Source organism: Symsagittifera roscoffensis, chromosome 2 (genome assembly GCF_963678635.1).
Source record: "Symsagittifera roscoffensis chromosome 2, txSymRosc1.1, whole genome shotgun sequence".
NCBI classification, from domain to species: Eukaryota; Metazoa; Xenacoelomorpha; order Acoela; family Convolutidae; genus Symsagittifera; species Symsagittifera roscoffensis.
Window position 1 is genome coordinate 66267186 of NC_087063.1, and position 24525 is coordinate 66291710.

A 24525-nucleotide genomic window follows, 5' to 3' on the forward strand; every position below is an offset into this window, starting at 1 on the left:
TCCTCTACTGGTTGTTTTAACAAGGCATCTGAGATATGATGAGTTTAATTTAGTTCAATTGAAGTGGTTTTTACTTACATCGTCTATTCAAATTAAAACTGATAGTCTCAAAATCCTGTTGGCGTGCTCTAGATTTTCCGATATTTAAGTAAATGTACGATAGAGCTTGTATCTGTAAAAATAAAAAAGGCGTTTTTTGAGGTATTTTGGCAGTTTTTTTTCGAAAAGTATTGATTTCGAAGACTACGTGAATAACTGCAACCGGAGACGTAGGTTTTAGGAAAAAAAGTTTTTTTTCTTCGTAAGCTTTTACCAAGGGAGTTGAAATACCCGCACTCTCGTTCTGAAGCTTATTTTAGAAAAAAACTTGATGTTTATGCGACGCAAAACTTTTGCATGCATCGATGAACTGAAAGAATAGCTGAAATAGCGGCTCTCTTTTATTCATCAAAAGTTTTCCAATGTTTTAAACCTGGAAATATTTAAAATTTTCAATTTTGTTCCGATAAAAAACTGCCTGCCCTCTGACGCAATTTTTAAGCCAATCGATATACGTATTTGTTTAATGTTTTTGGCGGCAGGCTATCATCTTTTATAAATGCAGTGACGATTCCCAAAGATACATCGCATCTAATTGCAGTGGCGGCCAGTTGCTCTCGCTCTTATGTTTTTTGGCTGTAAAGTTCAATGATTAGCTGAAATAGAATAAAACGTTCCCGGAAACCCAATTTTTATACATTTCTGTCTGTCTCTGCGATTATATTTTTGCCTTCTTTTTACTTTAAACGATAAGCTCAGATGCTTATACAAGCTACCAAAAAATGAAACAGTCTAAGGGGCACTTTTTGTGCTTCCTTGGTAACGCACTGAGCCTAACCAGTGGCCCACATGTGGATTGCAGCCTAGTGTACAGCGCCTCTATTGTCTCATGTTTTTGTTTTCATGTTACATATCTTTTAGCTGTTGGTTTCTTAAAAAAATTCTGACAAAGCTGGTAGTCAAGCTTTTTCGCTCGGCAAATTAATGTGAACCAATTGAAAAAGCGAACGTTGCCTTGTTTTTGTCCTCTGCCGGATGTTTTCATCAAGGCATCTGAGATCTGATGAACGTAAGTTAATTCAACTGAAACGGATTATACTTACTTCTTCTACTCAGATTTTAAATTGAAAGGCTCGAGATCCTGTTGGTGCGCTCTAGCTTTTCCGAGGTTTAGCTATAAGTACGTCAGAGCTTATATCTTTAAGAATAACGGGCGGGGTTTGATGTTTTTTTGGCAGTTGTGCTCGAAAAATTTTGATTTCGAAGTCTAAGTGAGTGAGTGCAACTCATTGAGTATAGAATTGTCAGAAATCAGTTCTCTGGTTTGAGCCAATGGCTATAAAGTTTATTCTTTTTAACTTCCGAGGCAAGTTGACTGAACAAAATGTAAATCTTCTTGTTACCAGCAATGGCGTGCGCCGATACTTTTTTAGGGGGCGGTTTTTGCGGTTCTTTTTTTCCCTCAATTTCTAAGCTCTCCTAAAAAACTGTACGTACCCTATTTTGTTAAAAATGGTTTTTTCGCCAAAAAAAAACAGGTCATAAAAGGCGTTTTTAGGCCGTTTTTGGAAAATTTTGACCAAAAAATGGACTTTTTTTTGGTGCGCGCTCCCCCTAAAATTTCATTTGGCGCCAATGTCAAAGTGTGTCTAAATCCTCCGTCAGCCCGCTACTTTGGCGGCATGCGGAGGCGACTATCTCATAGAAAAAAACGAGCATTCTTACTGAATATCGGTTCTGATCGACTATCAAGAGATGTATTGGCTACTTTTTTAGCTGAGACTGAGGCAACCCTCAACTCACGTCCGCAAAACATGTCAGTAGTAAGCTTGACGACGACCTTCCACTGACACCCATCCACTTCCCAAAGAGTCGTCCAATCGTCTACGCTCCGGCAGCAGCCTTCTACGAAGCATTTACCAGTAAACTGTCAAACAAGACCTGAAAGCTAAAGATAAAATTGACAGCTTCTGGGGAAGTCTACTTGAAGGGACTCCGACTCTCATAAAAAGGACTAAAGCGATGCAACCCGAGAAACCACTCGAAAAGGATGACCTCGAGTGGATACTTGAGGACTTTACACCACGAGGCATCTGGCCAATAGGTCAAGTGCTAGAAGGTTTTACCGTCTCGCTCGTGTAAACTGAAAACAGCTTGAGGTTCTCTAACGCGACCAGCGGTGCAATTTGCCCTCGTACCTCCAAGAAAGGAGATTAAAGACCAACCTAATTGTGCTACTACAGCAAAAAAACTTGGTTCAATCCCTTCCTCTTCGGTTCTAAGAAAGATTTCCCTCCCCCGAAGATAATCATGACATGCATTTGTCTCGCGTTAATTCTCGCAAAACGCGGTAAAATCATTTAAAATTGTCATGAACTGTTGCGAACTAATGAACAATTTTTTTGACTTCTGTGAACAACTATGAGACAATTTAAAACATCAGAAACCATCATGCTGTCTTAGATAGAACGAGTGTGCGGAAAATTCAAATCCTCGTATAAAATTCTGAAACAAAGAACTTTTTTTGTCTCAAACCTCGGTCTCAAAGGCAGATATATAAATTTTTGGTTTCTCGGACGTTGTTCAGAGAGGAATATACTAACAGCGTACTTCAAAACGGTACTTCCTTAAAAACTCTCTATATCTTAATGTCTCTAACATCTTGATAGCCATTCAACTTAGAAATGTTCCCCGCAAAAGCAGGCAGGATTATATCAAAATCTGGAATCTAAAGGAGTTTATAGCTATTTCATCGCCACATTTAAACCCAAACCCCAAATGAAAATTTTCAAAGATGCGCTTTTTGTCCTTGCGAAAGGCGTTTATATCGTTCCTATATCACTTAGGCAGGCGGGGTTTTGTTTGTGTTTTAAGACGATTATCAAAAAAATGATTAAGTCCAACGCATTTAGACGAGATACGTAAAAAAAAACGCTTATGGCGATTGATCTCTAAACTCGTTGAATAGGGAGGCAGCAATATAACGACTTACGAATTATAAAAAGAGTGCAGCTATATCACGTCTAGTTTAATCCTACATTAAAAACTCTAGGAGAGAGCAAATTGCGTCGGAAACTATACAACAACTTGTGAAAAAGATACCTTTGCTTCGAGTTTTGCATTCGAAAAAAGAAATGATAAACAAAACAACATATTTTTCAAATACGATCCTTCCAATGATAACTTCCAAACTAATAATAAGTTGCTATTAAGTACCCCATAGCCGTGGTATCCCATTGGCCTGCTATTGGACAATAGGGCCATAGGATATTGAATAGCAAATTAATGTTAGATTGGAGGTTTTCATTGGAAGGAACGTATCTGAAAAAAAAAGATTTTTTTTTTCTAAATTTTTTTTCCAAAAACAAACTTGAAGCATAGGTATCTTTTTCACCGAAATTTGTATCAGGTTCTCGCGCAACTTGTTTTCTCCTGGATGTTTTTAGGTAGAACTTACCTAGACAGGATGTAGCTGCACTGGTTTACTGAGTTCGGGCATAGTTTTATTGCAGCTTCCCTATTCAACGAGTTTAGAGACCAATCGCTATAAGCATTAGTTTTTGACGCATCGCGTCTAATAGCTTCTGGTTAAATGACTTTTTCGATGATTGTCTGAAAACATTATAAAAAAACTCCGCCTGCCTAAGTGATGTAGGATTGATAACAGCGCCATAGGCAACGCCATTAAGAGCACCTTTTGAAACTTGGCATTTGGATTTATATAAGTTGATGAATTGTCTGTGAACTCATTTGAAATTCATATATTGATATAATCCTGCCTGTTTTTAGGGAACATTTCTAGGTTGAATATCTATCAAGATGTTAGAGACATTAGCTATAAATGATTTTTAATGAAGTACCGTATTGAAGTACGCTGTCAGTATATTCTTCTCTGAATAACGCCCGGGAAACCAAAAAATTATATGTCTGCTCTTGAGACGGAGGTCTGAGACAAAAAAAAGATACTTCGGATCAGAATTTTAAACAAGGAGTTGAATTACCCACACACTCATTTTATTTAAGACAGCACGATGGTTTCTTATGTCTTAAATTGTCTCTTAGTTGTTCACAGAAGTCAAAAATAATTTTTTTTGTTCGCAACAAATCTTGACATTATTAAATAAGTTTACCGCGTTTTGCGAGAAATAACGTGAGACAAATGCATGCCATGAATACCCTCGTTGGAGGGAAATTTTTTAGAACCAAAGGGGAAGTGTTTGAACCAAGTTTTTTTGTTAAAGAAGCACAATTGAAGTGGTCTTCATTCTCCTTTTTTGGAGGTACGAGGGCAATTTGCACCGCTGGTCTCGTTAAGGAACCTAAGGCTATTTTCAGTTTAAACGAGCGCGCGATGCCATTCGAGACGGTAACACCCTCTAGCAGTTGACCTATTGGCCAGATGCCTCGTGGTGTAAAGTCCTCAAGTATCCACTCGAGGCCATCTTTTTCGAGTGGCTTCTCGGGTTGCGTCCCTTTAGTCCTTTTTATGAGAGTCGGAGTCTACTCTTTCAGTAAACGCCTCCAGAAGCTGTCATCTCTATCTTTTGCTGGCTTCCAGGACTTGTTGGGCAGTTTGCTGCTTTGTAGAAGGCTGCTGCCGGAGCGTAGACGAATAGACGACCCTTTAGGAAGTGGTTGGTTGTCTGTGAAAGATCGACGTCAAGGTTACTACTGACATGCAATAGCGGATGTGAGTTGAGGATTACCTCAGTCTCGGCTACAATAGTAGCAAATAGATCTCTTGACAGTCGAACATAACTAAGTTTTAGTAAGAACTCTCGTTTTATCTTTGAGATGAGTCGCTTCCACGTGAGGCCGAACTGGGGGACTGCTGGAGGATTTAGGCGCCATTATACCCCGTGGATTTGTTGCGTTTCAGTTAGGGTGATTTCATTGAAGTTAGTTGGTTCTGAGCTTAGTTGCTGACGGTCGCCGACAAAGTTAGTAGCGTCGTCAGAGATTAAAAGCATAGGTGTGCCTCTCCTAGCTATTAAGCGTCTAATTGCCGTTATGCAGTTGTTTGTAGTAAGATTCTCTGTCGATTCCAGGTGAACCGCGCGATTCCATGTTTCAGAATGCTCTTTTGGTCCACTGGTGCTACCTTTGTTCTGCCAATCAAAAGACTGGCGTGTCTGCCAGAGCTGCCTGCAGTTCGGAAGTAGATACTCGTAGCCATTGTGTCGTGCGACGCGTTGCAGAAAACATGAAGCTGCATATCACTAGGTGAAAGTTGTGGTCCAAGTAAATGGCTTGTCATAGGGGTGCTTGTTTGCATTGGTCGACCGACCCATTTGTCAATTATTGGATCGAAGTCACTCGGCACTCGCCCCAGGAAGTACCAGACTTCCACAGTTCTTGTAGAAGAATTTGAAGTTTGGTTACAATTGGCACTAGGATACCTAGTGGGTCGAAAACCTTTGCTACTGTAGAGAGGACTGTTCGGAGTGTAGACGTTGTATTAGCTATTTTCGTTGTTGCTGGCACGAGTATCGTATCATCAATTGTGTCCCATTTGACGCCCAGGATCCGATGCACTCAATGGAGTAGATGGCGTCATGAGTGATAGATACGAAATTACTTTGGTTGAATCACTATGAGATCGCCAGATATTTGAGACAAGATGATGTCTTCGTATGTCTTAAATTGTTATTGTTTCTTAGTTGTTCACAGTCTTCAAGAAAAATACTCATTACTTCGCAACAAATCATGACATTCATTACGAGGCCGATTTGTGCATTTTGAGCTTTGTGCGCTCCCTTTGTTCTGCTTTTGTTCTTTCATTTTCTTTGATCGGTCCAACAAGTTTTAACATGTTTAACGGCTTGCCTCTGGAGTCCAGGAACATACAGACACGAAATTGTGCGCCTATCCAGAGCACAGTTTGGCCTCGTAATGTTATTAAATGATTTTACCGCGTTTTGCGAGAGAATTGACGTCAGATAAATTCATGCCATGAATATGTTCTGAAACATAATTCAGAAAAAAAATCTGATGTTTATGCGACGGACACTTCTTCAGACCCTTATATCAAAATAGTTTTACTAATTTTTGAAAGCTGTAATTATTCAAGAATCTGAAACCTGTTGCCGATAAAAAAAAACTGGCTGCCTAGTTGACGGAGATTTTATACCAATCGCTGTAGGCACCACGTTTAGACGCATTTGTTTAAATTTTTTGGCGGCAAACTACCATGACTTCTATTTGCAGTGACGATTCACAAAGACACATCGCATCTAATTGCAGTGGCGGCCAGTTGCTCTCGTTCTTATGTTTTTGGGCTGTAAAGTTCAATGAATAGCTGAAGTAGAATAATATGTTCCTGAAAACCCAATTTTGATATATTTCTGACTGTCTATGCGACGGAATAATTTGCCATTGGACCGTGTAAGTAAAAAAGAGCCGCATATGTATGAGTAAATAAAAACAGAAACTGCTGCATGCTCCAAAAAAAAACAAGTTACCCATATAACTCTGCCTGCTCATGTGATGTAGGTTAGATCAATCGCTTTAGGCAACACGTTTATCTGTTTTGCATCCCAATGCATCATAGCATGCTTCTAATATGTCAGATTACACCAACGGCCCCCACTTAGATGCGCAGGGAAACTAGAAGCGCTGGCAATACGACGCTTTCTGTCAAGAGTTTTAAGATAGACTCTGGAAAAAAACTAGGAGCTTAAATTATCGCACACTCCTTAAAAAATTTTTACCATTTGTAGACTCTGCTCTTATGTGCGACGCAAGATTTCAGGTGATACGTGGCAGTACACGAGTTGCTGAATTAATCGCATGTTTCATCGGATGTCTGTTATCAATACAACTCTGCCTGTCTATGCGACGAAGTTTACACTGAAACAGTCATAAGAAGCACCCCGCACCGGAATTTTATGGATAAAAATCAATTATAATAGAAAAATATTGTCTAACGTATTGTCATTATATTTTATTGAACTTTATAGAGACTGACAAAAAAATCCAATATAATCGATTGTTATCCATGAAACTCCAGTACGGGACGCTTGAACAGCTATCGCCCAAATGTGCTGGCAGCAAGATCTTCTTTGAACAATATCCTAAAAAAGTGGTATATTTCGACCTGCCATAGTGACAAAGGATTGAGGCAGATAGCCACGAGCAGCACATTAGAAACATCGCGTCTAAATGCGCTGACGGAAAGGTCTTCTCCTTAGAGAAGTTTCAGGAGTTAAAAAACTGAAATTTTCTGTAAATCCCTAAACGAAACAGTCCTTTTTGCCTATGCACGGAGGTTATAGTTTAATCCATTTCATAGTTTAAAAAAATTTCATAGTTTTCTTAGTAAACTATTCAAGCTATGAAAGGAGACTTTTCAAGTTAATTCACAGAGCGGGTTCACAAAGTGTTCAAGTTTTCCTATGCAAGCTATTTAAAACATGAGACTTTTAAAAAATTCTGAGCTATTGCATACACTGATTTGGTTCACAAAAAAGATAAGTTTGTCGCAGCAAACTATTAGGCTATGACAATTAGAGTTATTTCCAGTTATTTTATAGACTAAAAAAGTTCGCAAAAAAATTTAAATTTTTCTAAGGAAGCTGTGTAAGATATGGCACTTTAAATAATTCAAAATGTTTTATTTAAAATGTCATAGCTTGGCAAACTGTTTTTCTAGAAAAGCCTTTCAAGTGATTTCCAGGTTTTTCAGTTTTTCAATTATTTTTTTTTTGCGCGAGCTAATGAACCAAGAAAAACCAAAGCTATTTCTTTTTGCCACAGGTTAGAGTTTTCCAAAGCAATTCAAGCAATTTAAACCTAATTCAAGAAATTTAACGAAACAAATCGGTTCACGAAAAACTTGTTTAAGCAAGCAATGCAAACTTTGAAGCTGTTTGAAACTTCGAACACTACGATATTTTAAAAATAATCCGAGCAAATTCATAGATTGACTCGGTTTGCAAAAATTTTAGGTTCTTCTAGGCAAGCTAATAGAGCTATGCAACTTTTAAAAATTTCAAGGCATTTCATAAACAGAATCAGTGCGCGAAAAGCTTAAAAATTTTGTAAGCAAGCTAATCAAGCTAAAAAAACTTGAATTCTTTCAAGTTCTTTCGTAGACCGAATCGGTTCGCAAAAAGTTTAAGTTTTTCTGAGCACCCTATTAAAGCTGTGATATTTTCGTATTTTTATCAATTATTTCAAAGGCTGAATCAGTTCGCAAAATTTTGAAGTTTTTCTAAGCAAGCTTTTGAAGCTATGAAACTTTGAATTATTTCAGGTTATTTCATAGACTGAATCGTTCGCAAAAAGATTGTTTTTCTGATCAGGCTCTTAAAGCTATAAAACATTGAACATTGAGTTATTTCAAGCAATTTCATAGACCGAAAGTGTTCGCAAAAAATTTAAGTTTTTCTACGCAAGGTTCAAATCTATGAAGTTTCAAATTATTTCAATTTGTTTTGTAGACCGAGTAAATTTTTTAGGCAAGCAATTTTGGAACAAGTCAATTTATTTCATAAACCGAATCAGTTTGTGAAAAAATTAAAGTTTTCTGGGCAAGCTATTCCAGCTATGAAACTTTGTCTTTGATTTTGTACACTGAATCTGTCCGCAAAAAGCGGATATTTTTCAAGCAAGCCTTTAAAACTATGAATTTTTAAAAAATTTCTAGTTACTCATAAACTGAATTGGTTTGCAAAAAATTATCAGTTTTGCTAAGCAAGCTGTAAAAGCTATGAAAGGTTGGATTATTTCAAGTCATTTCATAGACTGAATTGCTAGTGAAAAGTTTAAGTTTTTCTAAGCAGATTTTTCAAGCTACGAAACGTTGAAACATTTCTATTTGATTCATAGATCAAACCGGTTTGCAAAGAATTTCTTTCTTAGCCTATAGATTGCTGTTTTTGAATGATTCGTTTCAGACTGAAATGAATCTAACAAACTCAAAACTTTGAACAAAAAGTTGGCAGGTACTGTCAAGCCTTAAAGTTGAATCGAGTTCATCTCCCTCTGATTGTTGCTCTGAATGATTCTTAGTACCAATCAAAGCCTTTTTAAACGTTGCGCTCGATAGCCCCTTAAACGTTAGGCCTTATGCTGAAAATGTGTCATTCATTTAATATATGAGAAGATAGAATTTTGAATTAATTCAAGTTATCTATGAACCGAATCAGTTTGCGAAAAACTTAAAGTTTTCTAAGCCAGCTATTCAAGCTATGAAATTTTGAAATTTTTCAAGTTATTTTTTATGGAGCTGACGAGTTCCTATTACATCTAAATGCATTGGTGGCGCGCTGAGCTGCTTCGCGTTATCAAAACGACCCTGCATGCCTGTGCAACATGAAATTTCAAGTGATACGTGTAATAAAAGAAGAGATGAAACAGCAGCTTATTCCATAAGAAATGTTTTTTCGATATAATTCTGCCTGCTTACACGAGAGAGGCTGGATCATCATCATCAACATCATCATCATCATCATCATCATCATCATCATCATCATCATCATCATCATCATCATCATCATCATCATCATCATCATCATCATCATCATCATCATCATCATCATCATCATCATCATCATCATCATCATCATCATCATCATCATCATCATCATCATCATCATCATCATCATCATCATCATCATCATCATCATCATCATCATCATCATCATCAGTGTTTTGATTTATCCACCTCTTCTCGTTCTTAGGGTGGTTCCATTTGATAACTTCTTCGGCCCTAATCTGGGCCTGGCTGGTAATTGAGATCTTCAACCCTAATCTGGGTCTGTTATTTCAATCTTCGAACCTAAGCTGGGTTTTGCGGATTTTCTGACGGTTTTCTGACGGTTTGCGGTTTTTCTGACGATAAGTCTTCGGCCTTGGTCCAGGCCTGTTGTTTCATGGTACTACTTTCACTCTTGTTATTAACAGTCTGATTAAAATCTTTAAAACTATTTGAAATCTCTGATCCTTACCTGGACCTGGTTACATTCTAAAAAATCGTAAATTCCGATCCATTTTCCAACACTTGATCAATAGATTAATCCGAGGCAAATTGATCTCGACCAGAAATTTTCAGTCAAGGCTTGCAAGGAAATTATGTTAAAACAGCTTCATTATATTTAAGATATCCAACATCGATATATTTCTCGAGGCTATTCTCATGCGCGAAGGACCGAATGGGCGATAGAACTCGTGAGCGAAGGACCGAAAACAAAATGAGCCGAAAATCAATTGTTTTTTAAAAAGATTCAATTTCCATTCAATTAAAATGATTTGAATGAAGCAATATTTTGCTTTTTTCATAACGAAACCCTTGAAATATATAATTTGTCCCAATTCGGCGGCGGTCAATGACAATATAAAAATTTTGCATATTTCGGCCTGTTTTAGATTCGGCCAATATCAATACTCAGTAACTGAAAATGTTTACTTTCTTTCCAAACTTTATATTACTGAAATCTGATTGGCTGATTTTTAAATTCGCGCATTTAGTCTTTTGCGTATGAGGGATTCCACCTAAAATTTTGCCTGCATCTGCGACAAAATTTATAGATCAATCACTAAAGAAAACACTCTTTGAAGGTTTTCATCCAAATGCAGCGCAGTCAAGCTCCTATTACATTTAAAAAACTATCAGCGAACTTAAATTCGGTTTGCATCTTTATCCGCTTGTAAAATTTCTGATTCGCAAACTTTGAATGGCTCTTGGGAAAAAACTGGAAGCTAAAATAATCGCAAATTCATCTGAAAACCAATTATCCATAAATTATACCATCTCATGCAATTGATGGACGGATGTAGAGACCAATTGCCATAGGCAAGACGCCAGAGAGCATCCTGTGTGATTGACCTGAAAGAAAATGATTAATTTCTCCCTGCCTATGTGACAAAGGTAAAAGAACCATCGCCATAGGCAACATACTTGGAAGCTTCGCATCTAAATGCGCTGGCGGCAAGGTCTTCTTCTTTGTACAATTTCAGGTAGTAAGTGGAACTAAATTGAGAGTTGAAATAGCTGCATACTCAATCAAACTTATTTTGAAACTAATCTGCCATCTTAATAAACAAAACTTGAGACCAACTGATATAGACATCCCAATGAGAAGCGACGCGTCTAAATGTGCTGGCGGTAAGGTTTTTCTTCGAAAAGAGAACCTGAAGAGCCATGCAATTCTTTAGAAGACTCATACAGCTATACTCATGCCTGTCTGGAAAACGAAACCTAGCAGGTGGAACTTCGAAACAAAAAGGGCGCTGAATTAGCTGAACAAACTTTTTCAGCCTGATGTTGGTCTGTTTCTACCCGTCTATAGGACGAAATTTAGAATCAATCGCTATAGCTAACAGGCTCACACACATTGCATTTAAATGTCTTCTCTGAAAATTACCTAATTTTTCGATGTAAACCTGTTTGCCGATGAAGCGGAGATTTGAGATTAATTTTGATGTTCCAATGCATTTGCAGCATAATCTTTTTTGGACAAAGTCATGAAATAGTAATATAGCTCTGCTACCCGCATTGACAAAAATGGATTTATATCAATTAGTTTAAGTAAGAAAAAAGTATGTAGATCAAATTGAGATCGGTTTAAATGGTAAAAAAGTAAGTTGATCAAAAAAGAATTCAGATCGATTTGAAATCATTTGAAATCGATTCAAATCAATCTAAAAACAACGCTAAAAAGATCAATATCAGTCGATTTTAAATCGGTTTTAACTGATCTTGAATCTGACCTAAAATGAAATCGATCTAAATTGATTTCAATCGATTTAAATCATTTTTTTGCTTCTTTTTTTTCTTCAAATTTTCAAATGGCAGAAAAATTTTCGAATGGCAGAAAAAAAATTGAAAAGTTTTGTTACGTGTCGTTACAAATATCAAAATTGACTGAATTGCTTGTAAAACGTACCAAATCGTAAAGTGAGCAGAAAAACAGAAAAATATCGACTCATATTGATTTATGAAGTCATAAATGTCCTTTTGATACCGGTCCAAATAGGAAGGAAAACAGAGTTGCTTTTTACTCTTGAACAAAATTTTCAAGGCAATAAAAGCTAATTTTACCGATAATACAGATATTAGCTCCTGTCTCCGTCGGGAAATGTTCCCTCCAACACCAAACTTTCAAAATTTCATGCCGGTTAAAAATAATAAATATAGAAAATAACTCCATCTTTGTTATTACTTTTTTGTTATTAAAATACTTTTCAGGTTCTATGCACCAATAATACAAAAGCTTGAGAGAAAAGCCCAACAGCACGACAACAGCGGCAGCGAGTGAGCTTTTTGAAATGAAACGGCGAGAGATCTGTGGCTTGAAAAGTCGGAAAATCCACCCAAATCGATTAAAATCAATTTTCTAGACACTTAAATCGATCCAATAATTTCAAAAAATATCGATTTAAATCGATTTGAAATCAATTTAAGTTCATAAAATGTACACTTTTAAACAATTTGGATTGATTTAAAACCATTTTAAGCAATTTCATAGTACGAAAACATTGCCTTTTTTCATAAAGTTTTTGTAAGTTAAAGTATTTTAAAACTTGTTATTTGCTTGCAAAATGTGGCAAAAAAGGTTTATTATAAAATTTTATAGAATGGAAAAATGCATATTTCTGCTGTTTTCATACTATTTTTCTTGATCAATGAATTAGATTGAAACATGAAAAAGCATTATAAGCATTGTTTTCAGAAAATGAAACTTTGTGATAGGCATTTTTTGTCCACCGGGCAGCTACTCGACGAAGATGAGGTAGCAGTAGTGAAATCAGGGGCAGATTTAGGGAACTTCATGGGATTTAGCAGACGCCCCCCCCCCCTTAGGGATTTGACCCCCTGCAGGGTCCCCCTTCGTACTGTTTTAAAATATCCATTTTTCTAAAGGCGCCTCTGGCGCCAATTTTACTAATTTTGAGGTTAATTTTTTGGTCAAAATTTTTCAAAAAGTGCCTAAAAACGCCTTTTGTGGCACTTCCTACGGCGCAGAAAATTGGGCCAAAACAGGAACAGGGATTTTTTTTTTTGCTTCGGGGAGCTCGAAAAATCAATTCAGTCGACCTAAATCAAAAGATCGATATTTTTTTTTGAAAATCTTCACCCCCCTCGAGCCCTTGAGAAAATCCTAGATTCGCCCCTGAGCGAAATACAACAAAATTAGATAAGGTGCTTCTAAATATCTTGGCGTAAGCCAGGAGCGGATCTAGGATTTTCTTGAGAATTTTCTTTTTTTTTGGTCAGCCAAATTGGTTTTCCGAGCTCTACCAAAGCACTAAAAAGACACCGTTTTGATCAAATTTTCAGCGACGCAGGCAAAATATTGAATTTTCCCTCAAAATTTACTTTGGCGCCGAAGACGTCTATGGAAAAAATTTTTTAAAGCCAGTCAGCCAAAAATGGATATCTCAAATAGTACAAAGGGCGACCCCTCAAGTACGCCCCTGGCACAAGCTCTTTGTCTGTGGAATTTCTCACCTGGGGGTGTAGAGCTAATGAAAAAGCTGACTTAGCTGCACAATCCTTCAAAAATCTAAAGTTGATAGCTTTTTGTCAGCCTATGCGACGGAGTTTTGAGGCTTATTGCTGAAGACGCACATAGACGCATTGCCTCTAACTGCGAATCCTCTGCTTCATTTAATTTCAGGTTATTGCGAAACAAACGAAAAGCAGATGCAGTCGAACATTTTTTTGAAGCATATTACCAAAATATTAAGACCTGTCTACATGATAGAGGATGGCTTGCAATTATCAGAGGCAAACAGACCTAGACGCGCCTCATACAAATGCGCTGAAGGCAAAGTCTTTTTCTTCAAAAACTTTCAAGTTGGATTTGATTTGAAACTACAGGAACTTAATAAGCCAAACACTCCGTTCGAAACGTGGTGTCGAAAGATTTTTACTTGCCTATGCAAAGGAGGTCTAACACCAATTGCCATAGAAGCTCATTGTGCGTAGAAAATGCCGAGCTTCCTTTTTACGGAAGTTCCAAGAAGTTGGAGGACGGGAGACAACAAGGCAATAAAGAGGCCGCACCCATTCTGCGGAAATTTTGAAATACAAGTTAGCAAATTGAAATAAAAATAATTGATGGTTATATCTTGATATTGGAATCTGCCGACGACTAACTTTGGAAATTATCTATGACTTCAGTCTAAGAAGTGAACATTGCGAGCTCGGTTTTCTATAGGACATAATACAAGAATGCAGTACAACAGCTTCATTGAATATCTTTCGAAAGTAGGCACCAAAAGAAGATGATTCTAAACATAAGATGAGAATTGTGTAGCATCATCGATAGGCAAAACTTGTGGTCATGAAATACTTCAAGAAACAATTTCGGAGTTAGCAAATGTTTTAGAGGTTTTTGATACACTGGATGTGAATTGTCGTTTTCCTTTGTTTTTTTTGTGATATCACAAGTTGTTGATTCCAAACGGTTATCAAATTTTGTTCTGCGAGAACGTGCCACTAAATAAAATCTCACGCATAGTTTTAAGCATCGATCAGAGCGTACGATCTAAAAGAAAAGACCAGACTGGAAATTTACGTAAGTTTTGATAAAATAAGGCAATTTTTGATCATGCAAATAGAGTGACAGCCATGTGGCATCGTCAATTCTTAGAAAAATGGAGGAGGAATACTTGAAACCACCAAGGAAAAAAATGAATCAATATTTTACTGGATGGATATGAAATGGGTACAATCCATGCCTAACTAGATATAGGCACGATAAGTCTATTTCAAGTTTGAGATGACACAACTACTGACGCGATATAGACGGAAATCAGGAGAAAGCTGAAGAAACTAGAGGCCAAAACTCGGCCCCAACGTGAATATGACTGTGACTCACCACAAGTTTGCAATGGCTGCTCTGAGAAAGTAATGTGAACAAATGGGAGGTCAGCAACAACTTGCGGGTAGTTTGGAAATACGCAAGGCCATTTTGGCACCAAACACCATATTGAGTTGATGTGAAAAATGTGAAACTAACGATTGAGTTGATTTGTGATCGATTTGAATTTGGTCCATAACTTGAGGAGTTTCAAAGGAAAACTTGGCAGCAAAACATCTTGTTCGGGGCTCCTGGTGAGAGTAATCTAGCAACTGGTAGCTGCTAGAGCGCCATTAAACTAGTCGCATTGGTGGTGAATTATCTTTTTTTTTTGCTTTTTGATAGTTTAGGACATGAATCTTGCAGTTTTGTATGGTGTAGAAATGGTGATTCTACTGTATTACATGATATAGTAACCTAAGCGTGAAAAGATTGATAAGCGAAACCGAAGTTGGCACGTGGCAGAGTTGACAAGGGGAGGGATATAGCCTTAAACATGAGCGGACGGGTGATTTAAGCGGATGTCAGGACTGATAGGGAATGGAGTTACTTAACATAAACTAAGTGTAAATAAAGATAACGAATTGGAGGGTACCGGAGAGCCTCTAAGAGTCAGAACAGTTAATAACTTTTATTGAGAGTAGTTAGGTCTCAGTCAGCGAAGAGAGCAATGGATACTGAGAGAGAGTTCAGTTGGTTCTCCGATAGTTAGAGAGAACAAATATAGCTAGTTAATCAGGTAAGTGGTTCTCGGAGTAAGAGACCAGTAGATAATTGGTTATCATCAGAGATTCTCTAGAGAGAGAGAGAGAATAGTTTAGTGTTAGTGGAGTTAGTTGGAATTTAATTGCAATTAGGAAATTTCGCCGATAAATCTCGGACCCTTTCCTTTTGATTTGATTATTAGATTATATCCTGGCCATTCAGAGCCTTCTGTAATTGGACTTTTAATCATTTGATGTAATTCAACATTAGAAGTTCTTGCGATTGTATCGAGTAGACAAGACAGCCGGAAGAGCAATACTTAGAAGGGGGCAAGCAACATAATACAATACAGAACAGTTGCCACCAAAATAACCCTTTCGGGATTGTAGATAGTAGTGAATCGCGGTTGCCCCGCTGAATTCACAGCCCTTTCTTTAGGAAAGAGAGAACGAACCTAGAGAAGAAATCCCCTAAATCTACATTGGCGCTCCTGGGTGGGCATATTCTGGATCGCAGTTGCAAAATGGGTGTCGCACCTTTGACGACTCGGGTGTAACACGGCATGGAAGAGCAGGACCGGCGGCTGATTGCTGAAGCACCAGTTGCAGCAGCGAACGAGCTGGACAGGCAACAAGGCGTATCTGGATTCGGGACAATACTACCGGATAGTTTTCCTTCCAGTAGCTATCAGAACTGGGCACGCTGGAGGAAGCACTTCGCTTGTGTCGCAGACGCCAACCGCTGGGCGGATGAGCAGGCCAGGATGGTCCTGCCAACCTGTTTGACGAGCTGGGCTCTGGACAAATTTACAAGCATGCGTGCCCACATTCGAGTAGAGATCGAAGGCTACGAGAATCCAACGTTGGCTAGGATGCTCGCCGAGCACGATCAAAGGATAACGCCATTTCAGACGCACGCAGGCGCCCGAGCGGAGTTTAAGAGTTTGATGCGAGGCAAAAAAGAGGGTCTCATGTAGTTCTCCAGACAAGTCCGTACCCTTGGAGGTGTAGCTAATGCGTACATCGTAGCTCAGGCTAGAGATGACATCAACCGTGAGCAGTTCATCGACGGGTTGTTTGATGTGGGGCTCCAAGACCAGCTCTTGCGGGAAGATTTGGGAAGCCTCGCTCAGGCAGCTGCTCGGGCCCAGCCCCTGGAGCTAGTAAACAAGACGTCACGGGCCACGAACAGAAAAAGGCTGCATTTCGCGAGAGTGGCCGAGAATGTATCAGAGCAGGGGGCAGAGGCGAGTCGCGACGCTGGTGGACAGAGCAGTCGGCTGCCACATGTGGGGGCCAATTCGGTACGACAGCAGGTGGGCACTGACCCCCGAATCGACCAATTGGTGAGTGTCCAGAATGATCTTTCTGACACAGATGCAGAATATGACGTCTATGATGGGTAGGTTTGTTAATTCTATTATCCCTGCCCCACCCGGAGAATTTACCCGCCCTGATTAAACCCAACGACCCCGGCAGCTCTTTGACCCTTACCCCGGCGAGCACCGTCGAAGTTAGTGCAGTAGAGTCGGACGCTACGGGGTGAAGAGCCAGGTACCCCGTGGCAAATGCTACGCATGCGGTCAGATGGGTCACTTTGCAAAGGAGTGTCCGAGAAAGGCTTCGGTTCTATTAAACTACTGAGGGCCGAGGCAATGATATAGTTTAAAGGAAATTTTGTCCCGGCCGACTTACAGAGACTACAGGCACCGAAGCGAGACGAGACTACGTACGGTTCGTATAGACGGAGCCACAACGAGTGTTCGAAACGAGATGCAGACGTAGACAGTAAAATTTTGTGGTAACAGGATCAAGTTCTGTCGATTTTGGAGCAATAACCTCGGAGCACGGAAATCTCTTCCGGGCGGGAAACGAGAGAGCAACCTCAGGTACGTGTCGAGCAAGTGGGAATTAGTCACGATATCTACGGACCCCGGGAGAACCCAAGTCGAGGCCTTGCTAGATACGGGGGCCACGACTGACCTCATGTAGCTCGAGATCTTTTAGACTCGTCTCAGAATGAGCCAGATCGGGGCACATTAGATGAACCGGAAATGAAAGTGGGTGGACGTATCAGCACCCGTCTGAAATTGGGGGCTGTCGACAAAGATCTTGATATGCTAGTTGTTTCGAAACTGAAAGCAGAGATGGTTACCGGACTTCGATCGCTGAAGGAAAATCTGTGCACGTTAATATTCAGCTAGGATGAAGATTTCCTGTGGACTGGAACAAAAGAGGGTTTCAAAGTTCCCATACGTTATCTGCCACCCATTGAACCCCCAAAGTGGATTCTCTCGACCCCCCATGATCCAGGAGGGCAGAATAAAGGAGAAGGCGATTCGAGTAACGAGAAGAGGAGGCAGCTGATAGTGAAGATAGCAGCTTACCTCGAGCAATTCGATGGAGTCCCATCTGATGAGGGAGGATGGCCAGCTAGTTTTGACGATCACTCAGCGGGAGCGATTCGTGGAAGCAAGGACGATGGCGATTTGGGGGTTGTCCCAAAGCGATCTCGTTAGAAGAGGCACTGCGAAAGTGCAGACCTCTGTGTGTACCGGAAACAATTGCAAGTGTCAACGAGACAGCGACGAATGAAGACGACGACAGCGAGTCGATTCGATGGAAACGAACATCAGGCGGATTTGTGAAGATGCAGAAAAAAGATGAAGTGATTGCTCAAGTATTCTTCTGGGCGGGACTAGGCAATGGGACGATTGATATGCCGTCACTGGGAACGAACATCATTCCGAAGGAGCAGGCCATGCAGCATGGACCTGAAACGCTGGCCTACTGGTCAAGATGGGATGAAATGAGTATTAAAGATGGAATACTCTACAAGAAGTGGTTTCAGGGCGATGGCTCCAGGCCAACCTTTCTGACGATATTTCTGGTGGCTGGACCGAGGGAAATTCTGAGGCAATTCGATTTGATAGAGACTGGCGGGGGACAGCTTGCAGCCGAGAAGATGCTGGCAAGTTTACGACTAAGATATTGGTGGCCGGCGATGAGAACGGACGTTGAAAGAAAAGTCCAGGAGTGCTTAAGCCGAGGAGTCCAGATGACAATGAAGATGAAGCGGGCAGAGGGCCTGGCTTCCTTTGATCCCGGGATCCAATTCAGCGCGGTGGGACTAGATGTCTTGGGACCATTGACAATGACGACGAGTACCAGAGCGAACCATGTGCTTGTAATGACGGATCTATTCACAATGTACACGATTGCAGTTCCTCTGGTGTTGACGGATTCTGCTGATGTAGCTCGTGAGATAGTGGAGAACTGGGTGCTGAAGTGCTGAAGTTTGGAGCTCCCAATGTGCTACATACAGATCAAGGAAAAAGTTTTAGTTGCAAAATGATTGAAGAGATGTGCCGACTTTTGGGTATTGGCAAAAATCAGACTTCTCTCTATAAGCTGGATCGTACTGGACAGACGGATGGACACAACACGAAAGTTGCCGACAATCCAAATACCTGGGACACGGCGTTGTCGTACTTGAATTTTTTGTACAACACGACGATCAATCGAAAAACGGGAGCTACGCCGTTCAGTATGGTGCATGGAGAGGAGAGCCAGTATCTGGTTTACCTGTTCTATGCAAAACCTCCTGACGAAGTGATGATGAAAGATGGTTTTGCCGAATGGCTGGACGAACAGTTCCGAGACGCACACAGCAGCGCAGGAGAAACACTTGGGACAGACCAACGTGGAAGAACTATACCTGGAAGAAAATTCACGCAGAACCCTATGCGAGTAGTGACAAGATCTGGGTGTGGTCACAAGAGACGATTAAGTCAAAGAAGTCTTTTGACCTGTGGGACCATATCTTGTGATAGCCAGAATGTCCGAAGTCAGGTACAAGTTGTCACAGGTGTGCAATCCGAGTAAGGTGAAGTTTCCGTATTTTGACATGATGAAACGTTATGTTGAGGAGATCGTTGGTCAGCTAATTTTTCTGATGATACGGAGACGATGGTCGAAGACGAGGCGTTTTGGGCAAACAACAGTTAAGGATTCAACCATGATCCCGGCCCAAGGCAAGAAGTTTTGGGAAAATTGCCGCAAAGAAATCGGATAGTGGTGGAGCCACTAGTTATTCCTCCTGGGCTAAACGGAGGCTTGCGACGACAGAGCGACGCGGTGAAAACGTACGACGCAACGGAGATTGAAGCCAGAAGAGAAGAAGAGCCCGCGAATCTCCCCATCGAAGCTAAAGGTAGACCTCCAGGTGAGCCGGCGATGAATTAACCTAAGATGAAAAGTGGGACTACAGATGTAGGTACACCAGTTCGTGTAAGAGGACCTCCAGCTAGGTTTGGTATAGATGATTTTGTGAATTAAAACTAGTTTTTGAAACTTTTTTGCTGAGCTCATTGGTGCTTGTTTAATATCTAAGCGCGATCCCACCTCAGAGTATTGCTAAACATTGCGTTATTAATGAATTTTAGCTACTTTTTGAAAAATAGGTTGGGTCGCACTGCGAGGAGTAAATTTATTAGCAGTCAGGTCCCCTAGTTAGGATTTCTGTAACAAATAGTGCTTACTAGTCGAAGTTGATTAACCAAAATGGGACCGACCAATGGGTCTGCGATTAATTGGCGTAAGTGAGGAACTAGATTAGGAAGTCAAAATGACATTGAGTAGAGTGAACTGATTATGATAGGTTAAGGGTTAATCCAACCTAGTGGAAAGACGGTAACAATTTTTGTCATTAGCATATTTCGGGAGAATAATAGACTTAGAAAGGAAGACCGTAGAATTAGTGATTCTACTGTATTACATGATATAGTAACCTAAGCGTGAAAAGATTGATAAGCGAAACCGAAGTTGGCACGTGGCAGAATTGACAGGGGGAATGATATAGCCTTAAACATGTGCGGACGGGTGATTTAAGCGATTGTCAGGACTGATAGGTAAGGGCGTCACTCAACTTAAACTAAGTGTAAAGAAAGATAACGAATTTGAGGGTACCGGAGAGCCTTTAAGAGTCAGAACAGTTGTTAGCTACTACTGAGAGTAGTTGGTTCTCAGTCACAGAAGAGAGCAATTGATACTGAGAGAGAGTTTAGTTGGTTCCCCGTTAGTTAGAGAGAACAATTATGGCTAGTTAATCAGGTAATTGGTTCTCGGAGTAGGAGACCAGTAGATAATTGGTTCTCATCAGAGATTCTCTAGAGAGAGAGAATAGTTTAGTGTTAGTGGAATTAGTTGGAAGTTAATTGCAATTCGGCAATTTGGCCGATAAATTGCGCACTCTTTCTTTTTGATTTGATTATTAGATTATATCCCGGCCACTCAGAGCCTTCTGTTATTGAACATATAATCATTTGAAGTAATTTAACCTCTGAAATTCTTGCGATTGTATCGAGTAGACAAGGCAGCCGGAAGAACAATACACAGAAAGGGGCCAGCATTATAATACAATACAGAAAAATTGCCACCAAAATAACCCTTTCGGGATTGTAGATAGTAGTTGCCCCGCTGAATTCACTGCCCATGGGACGACTTTGCGGTGTCGTTAGGAAAGCGAGAACGAACCTAGAGAAGAAATCTCCTAAACCTACATATGGCTATAAAACCAAAATTGAGGTCATTTTCTGGAAAAATTGACACGCTGTCAAGACAGAAGGACGGTTAACCCGGCTTCTACCCAAATTTTCTTGTCGAGTGATTGCAGCGTAGAGCCGTTGCTGCATCTTATTGATTGTCATTGATTTGGCTATGCTCGTAAGGATCCCATCTTGGAATGCAGCGATACACATGAATCGGAAACATATCCAAGGTGAGAAAGTTGAACCAAAGTTAAAAAGGAGTGTAAAGGAAAACGATGCTTACCGTTTGGCGGCGAGTAATCCGAAAACTCGGTGTTGAATCAGTGATGGTGACTTTCTGTCGTATGAATATACATTCATGCGATTTTGAGGGTGCCTTTTATATTTGGTTTTAATTAGTAACAATGTTGAGTAAGAACTTGCATCAGATATTTGTGGCTATACAATTTTTTTCCACGACCACTTTCATTGAGACAGTGATCCCATTAAATTCTGTTACACGTTTTATTAACCCAAAAACCCAAAACAGCATTTTAACACCTTGATGGAGAGAGCGTTCTCATCACCAGCGGATTTGAATGGGAGGGGGCGGAGGGGACGTCCCCCTTCTCTCAGAGGTTCGACCCCCTTTGTACTATTTTGAGATATCCCTTTTTGGTTTACTGACCTTAAAAATTTTCTAAAGGCGCCTAGGGCGCCAATATATACTAATTTTGAGGGGGGAGCGCGCGCAGAAAAACCGCGATTTTTTGGTATAAATTTTCCAAAAGTGCCTAAAAACGCCTTTTTTGGCCTGTTTTTTTTCAAGATTTTTCTACGATTTTCTCGAGGGGTGGGGGGGTTGGTCGGATTTTCAAAAAATTTTTTTTGACCTTTTTTTTGTGTCGAGCAAAGTAAACTTCCGAGCTCTCCTAAAGCACTAAAAAGACTCTGTTTTGGTAAAACTTTCTGCGCGCAGAGAAAATTTTGAAATAACAGGCCAAAGTAGGCGTTTTAAGGAATTTTTTGTTAAATTATGAACAATATATCGCGTTTTTTTGGCGCACGCTTCCCACTCAAACTTATTAAATATTGTCCTGAAAGGAAAAAGGCGTTCGCCCCACCCCGTCCCCCCTAAATCCGCCACTGGTTCGACCTAAAAAAAGGGTCGACTAAATTTAAAAAACATCTGGTTTTGACTAGCTAGCCTCTCGGATCCACGGGAAGTGAATCAGAACGCATCTTGCGCAATTTTTTGTGCAAGGGAAATTGGGGCTTAATCTAAGTTTAGTAAGAGCTGATACAATCAATTTAGTCAGCCCAAAAATATTGACATTATTTTTACGCTCGCAAACAAAACTCCACAGCATAAAATTTAACCAATACAAAACCTAATCGGAATAAATTCGAAAATTACTGGGTTCTAAGACAATTAACAGAAAGTTGTGTTTCTATTTGGGGGCTATTCTCATGCGCGAAGGACCGAATGAGCGAAAAAAATCGAGAGCGAAAGACCGAAAATAAAATTAGCCGGAAGTCAATTTTTAAAAAGAAGCAATTGCCATTCAATTAAATGAGTTAAATAAAGCAATGTTTTGCTTCGTTCATAACGAAACCCTTGAAATAAAAAATTTGTCCGAATTTTGCGGCGGTCAATGACAATTTGAAAATTTTGCATATTTCTGCAGTTTTTATATTCGGCCAATATCAATACTCCAGTCCCTGGAAATGTTTACTTTCTTTCCAAATTTTAGATTACTGAAATCTGATTGGCTGATTTTTGTTTTCGCGCATCGGTCCTTCGCGTATGAGGGACTCCACCTTTCTATTTTTCTTACTAATTAACTAACTAAGAACTTGCCTAGGCATTTACTGAGTCCACGAACTATGCATGGAGTTAAGAATTGAGTTATTTGTTTACGTTTTATTACCACAAAACAACCCATTGACATCTTCTTGAAGGGTTGCCCATGCATATTTATCTGTTTTTGGCTAACTAGACACTCACGTCCAGGGGGTGGATCGAAGTGCATCAAAATGCATTTTGTAATGAACTTTCCAAAAACCCAAAGAAACTTGGATAGTTTTTTTTGCTGTGAGAAGGGAAAATGAGTTTAATTGAAATCTTAGGAGAGCTGAGTTGCTCAATTTAGTTGACCCAATCATACCAACATTATTTTCAACGCTCGAGGACTAAATCCCCAGAATCAATTCTCTCCAAAACAAAATAAAACTGTTTTTGACTAACTAGATAACTCGGATTCACGGGATGGATCGAAGTGCATCAAAAACGCATTTAGTAATGGAAATTTGCGGATGAAACCCCCCAGGACTAAACCATTTTTCGATTGCTGCGCCAACAAATACTTCAAAAATTTTGGAATTTTGATGGCCGCGCCAGCGTTGTAAAATGCCTGAAAATTAGAATTTAAAACTTCAATTTCAAACACCGAATTTATAAATAAATGTAAATTAAATCAACATCAAAGTTGTGGATAATGTTTGTTCAACACAGCCCAACGGCTATAATGCAAAGGCAACAGAAAAAATACACAAATAACGTGCAAAATAAACTTTTCAAAATTTTGATAAGTATCTGAGGTTAGATTAGGGGTCGCAGACCTCTACTATAGAATCTTCTTCTTCTTTAATGGAGGTCAGACTCAATTTTGAATCAACAGACGAAGTAGGAGAAACGGCACCTTCTCTATTGTTCGTTTCTTGATCTTTTTCTGGGGTTATATCTAGTTCCAAAGTAAAACTGGCTGTAACTGGTTGCGCGCAAGGCTCCACCGTAACCTGCGACAACGGGATGTCAGATGAATCTTCACTTTTGGATGATTTTGATTTGGTTTTAAGAATTTCAGCAGCTTCCAGAGGCGTTAGTTTATGTTTATGTAGGTAGTGCAGCTTAAGATTCTGTTTCTGCTTGCTTCTGTGTTCGCAAAGAGTGCATGCAAACGGCCGAGAAGTGGCATGATCTGCAATTTCGTGATCCTTCAAATTCTGTCGGCTAGAAGCACTGTAGTCGCAATGCCCACAAGAGAAAACCTTTGCAGCTAAATAAAAGCGATTGATTTAAATAAGGCATTTTTTTAAAAACTCAAAAATTTGAAAATTTTTTGGTACCTTTCTTGGCAAGAGGGGATCCGTTCGGACCTATCTTTGGTTTCGGTCCCTTTCTTTTGGATGTTGTTTTTACTGAATTTTTGGGCGCAGTTATTTCTCCAGGTTCTGGCTCCCCCGCTGAACCAGTAATCATGCTCAAAATTTCAGCGGCAGTCAAATCATCTCCTTCGGATTTGCTCTGGGGGGCTGTACAATTTGGGTCATCTGTTGGTACTAGCGGCTCTCGACTGGAATTAGACTCCGAAGCTTCATGCTCGTCCTCGTGTGAAGACTTTTCTTCTTCGGTTTTGCTCGGTGGTGCAGACAAGTCGAGTG

The 24525-nt window shown here is 39.8% G+C and overlaps 3 protein-coding genes across 3 annotated transcripts in view; 2 read left to right on the forward strand and 1 right to left on the reverse strand.

The window, feature by feature from the left end:
- The window catches only part of LOC134840224 (CD63 antigen-like), a 228371-nt gene that overhangs the window by 124429 nt on the left and 79417 nt on the right, over positions 1–24525 (reverse strand). The gene's annotated exons all lie outside the window — the stretch shown is intronic.
- The window catches only part of LOC134840223 (PDZ and LIM domain protein 7-like), a gene marked incomplete in the record, with an annotated part of 361076 nt that overhangs the window by 34282 nt on the left and 302269 nt on the right, over positions 1–24525 (forward strand).
- Positions 22160–24525, forward strand: part of LOC134840218 (androglobin-like) — a 606395-nt gene continuing 604029 nt past the window's right edge. The window contains exon 1 of the mRNA XM_063855943.1: positions 22160–22172. The gene's annotated coding sequence lies outside the window, so the exon portion shown is untranslated. The remainder of the gene's footprint in view (positions 22173–24525) is intronic.